Raw genomic sequence first — 4,297 nt, 5'->3', positions numbered from 1 at the left:
CCCCCCCCCCCCCCCCCCGCGGCCTCTCCGCCGCCGCTGCAGTTTGTACCCTAAATTATACGCTCACACAGTGAACGCGCGCGCACATATGCCTACGCTAAAGTACCGCGACAACGGTGGGCAACAACGATTTGCGAAACGGCGCGCGTACGTTGTTAGTCGCGAGCGATGTTCTCGCAGTTACGAGGCCTACCTTCCGACAGAAAACTAACCATCGAGCGCAGAGCTTGGGACCGTCTCGGCGCTGTGCACATCTAAAGATTCCGTCCGCTTCGGCGGTACACGCGACCGTTATTAACCGATCACGCAATCTTACTGTATATATGTATGTCGAGAATAATTGTAAGATATACGAGGCTTGATAAGTTAAAAATGATGTAAGAAGCGTAAATGGACCGAGACAATATTCTTCATCTCAAACGAGACTCAATTGTTCTGTCGTCATCAACAAATTCCGACACGCTGTCCTTTAGAACTGAAGTAGCTTTTGAAACTTAAAATGAAATATGTTTGTTATCTGGAGAAAGCGAGAAAGAGAGTTCCAGTGCAGTCTGGTGCAGAAATGAGAAAGAGACCTCTGATTATCGACGACCCAGGCAACATGTATGTCTAAAAGACGTCATGAAAACGTCTCTCTCGAGACGTACATGTTTTCTACGAATACAATATACCATAATCACCACTCCATAATCATATTAGTGGCAAGTAAGAATAAAGTCATAAAAAAATCTTAGGAAACTTACATTCGGGATAATCGTATTAGATCGCAATATTTTAGGCAATCAGGAGGGTAGGGATTCTCGGGACAAATAACAATACATTACAGGATTGGTTAATCATAACGTATATAAATTTAAATCGTAACGATTTATCTAAGCTCCGTCTTAAGTCGTAAGAAATGGACCAATCGCAGTCGACGAATGTGAGAAGAATAATCGACTGGTCAATTTCTTACGGCTCAAGACTTGGAACTTATGTAGAAAGCTCCCCTATTAAAGATATCGCAAAGACATCTTCCAGACTAGACATTGCGTGTTATCTTGGGATGCATTGCGTTGACACTCGTGTGATACCCGCCCCTTCGAGAAGTAATACACATAATCGCATATATACGTACCTGCAAGTGGCGGACAGATGTCACAGAACAGTTGGAATATGTTAAGAAATTTATGCAGTTGGCGTTACCAACGTCTCGACCGACTCGTATCTTCTCATACATTGCGGGTCCCGCGAGATGAGGAGCCAGACGCTAGTAAAACTCGATCGTTGAATCAGTGCCAAGGCCCCGAATTTTCCGGAACCCTCCGCGTGCATAAGCGGGGAAAACGTTATATGTCTATTACGTGTGGACTCTAAATAAAATTGCGCCCGATATCCGTAGGATTACTATCGTTCTTTATCGAGTCATCCTACGTTCGATTTTACGCCCCGTCCGTCGATCGAACTCTCTCGAAGCGGATATATCGCGAGAAAGATCCGCCGGCACGGTGACACACATGTGACATAAATTTCGCGTTATTTATTCTTCTCGCGTTAATGTCTTCAGTGAATGGTTGAAAGGTGTCGGTTTCACGCTCGCCAAAGTATACATAACTTAACTAAAATAGCGAATCGAGACTTATGGATGTATTCTCTGGCGTCTAAATTTTTGAAAACTTAGTAACCGCTTAAAAAGTCTGAAAGCAAAATCCATACGAAATTGACCGAGGAGTTATATTTCATTTATCCCCCGAGTTTTCTAAGTATACATAAAAGTTTTGTCTCTCTTACGGAATATATGATGATGCGTGAAGAAATGTATTTATATATTTCTAGAAGCGTTTTGGATTTCAGTAAGTTGACTTATCGTCGATGTATTTTAAAAACTATGTTGGCATTGTTTTTAAATGATTAATAAATCGCAGCGCGTTATATTATCGGATTGTGTTACGTTTGATTTTCTATGTAGACGTAAGAATATCGTAATACATTGAAAATAGATATACACAGGAAATAAAATCGTGTCACCTTAATCATACAGATGCAAAATATATAATTTCCGATGTGATATAAACATCGGTTTGTAAATGCGATCGATTTAGAGTTGTCTGACTTGTGTCCGTTTCTCCTAATATATTATAGATTAATTTTACTTTCGGTTTAACTTAACACTTTTTTATCTTTTCTCAATTCTTAGAACTAGAAAAACAGGAAGAAATTATAAATGTTATAAACTAGATAAAAGTTAATTGACTCTTTAAATTGCTTGGACTTCAATCTCAAAAGAGTTAAAATATTGCCATTATTGAAAAAGTGTGAAAAATTTGCATTCTCGAATAAAAGTGACAGATTTTCACTCTTTTTTAAGAATGAAATTCATACCAGAGGAAAGAAATCTCGCTTCTTTCTTGGAGTGAATCTCATTTCCAAAATGTGAAATCTTATTCCAAAAAGTGATCTCTTATCCAAGAAAGCAATTTTTTCACTTATTTTCAGTAGTAGCAGTAATTTAACCCTTTTGGAGTGAGATTTCACTCCAAGAAATTTAGAAAGTATATTGCGGTGGACATAGACATTAACGTTATCAGAGGTCTGTCGATCCAAAGTTTCACGTCACGGAGTAAACGAGAGATATCTCAAAAATTACGCATCTCTTCTGCATTGCTGATTCTCGTAAATACGCTTTCTCGTAACTTTTCAGACAGTCCATTAGACAGATCATATATATATATATAATACATTCTTCGCGAGTAAGATTCACCTCTCTTACCTACGTATATTTATAGAAACAAGATAGGAGTGTCGATTTATTGATTGTGTATTATTTTAATAACTTATTACAGTACTTTATTAAATGTTAAGTTACGGTTTTATCTAGACACATTTACAGTCACAGATTTGTGTATCGCAATGGGAAGGTGTACCGCGCGCTTCTTTTCATGATTCAAACGATTACAAACGGTCCAATTTGTATCTCTGTACGTCTGTGTACGTTTATATGCATCTGTGTGCATCTACACGGAAAGAACGATCTTAAAGAGCAGCTCAAAATTCAGCTAGATACAGCCCATACAGTACAGAAGCTTGCAGCAGCATTACGTTTACAATTTGTCGCAATGTTGCACTGTAAATATTACTAAAGTGATGCTGTACAGGAGATCTGGAAATAGTAATTTTGTCTGGAGAGAAAATAGAAACGAACTAATTATATAGAACACTGAAACTGGAATGTTAAAACCTTTTTGCAATATATAATCATCAACGTTTAAGCGTTCTACGTAATTCTTTCGATAGTCCAACAAAATTATTTTCAGATCTGTATTGCGCTGAATTTTTGGATACCAGCGAAATTATTCTTTCCGTGTATATGTGTATTCGTATGACTATATATATATCTATGTATGTGCTGTGTCTGTATCTGTGCATTTTTTGCTATACATCAGTTACGTTCGCAGCGTAAAAAGGCGCGTGATATCGAAATGGGAGAGTCTCCGCTAACTCCGACGGGTAAAATCCTACCGACAATTCTCAGCGGAGATATACGAAAGAGCTAAAATGGGGAATAAAATTTTCTTCATCGAGCGACTTTTGTGTGCAGCGCTATATTTTGTATTAACAGCAAATGTACTCCTTTATGGAAAGTTCGCCGCGTACCGTTGAAGTGGATGCGATTCACGATCGGCGGAGCGATCTTTCACATACGCGTAAAAACACATTCTCGCGGTCACACACCGATATGCCGAGGTCTGCGATTATGCTAAAGCTAAAACGGAGCCGGCAGTCTTTCTCGCGCATTCATATACAATTAGACACAGTCGCAGAGCGCCCTTCTTACTGCGGTTGCCGAATTATTCATAGAGGTAAAATATGATTTTGCACGCGTCTCTAACATCCCTAAGGCGAACTTTCGATCGTGCGTGGCATGAGATCCATATATGGCTCGTTACTGTGGCTAATCGTAAGTTTATATCCTTCGGCGCACGCAATATGGCCGTAAGCACAGTGATCGTACTTTAAGAGAGAAATAAGCGAAAAAAAAGGGAGGGGGGGAGGAGGGAGGAGAAAAGAGAGGGAGCTGGTAATAGAAGTAAAAATTAAGAAAAAGTGAGAAAAGGAACGAACAAGGGAGGAAGGGCGTGCGCGCACGCGCGCGCGTGTTCGATGATGTATGTGTCGGAACGTATGTTGTATATAGATGTACGTGTCGCGAAAAGATGCCAACTATAACATTCGAGGATGGATTCCCAGTACGAATTTTGAATACTGTGATAGAGGTGAAGAGAACAGAAAGCGGGGAGGGGGGGAGGAGGGGGGGGGG

The sequence above is a fragment of the Cyphomyrmex costatus genome, unplaced genomic scaffold (genome assembly GCF_001594065.2).
Source record: "Cyphomyrmex costatus isolate MS0001 unplaced genomic scaffold, Ccosl1.0 scaffold395, whole genome shotgun sequence".
In the NCBI taxonomy this organism is placed as follows: Eukaryota; Metazoa; Arthropoda; class Insecta; order Hymenoptera; family Formicidae; genus Cyphomyrmex; species Cyphomyrmex costatus.
This window is presented reverse-complemented; position numbering follows the sequence as displayed.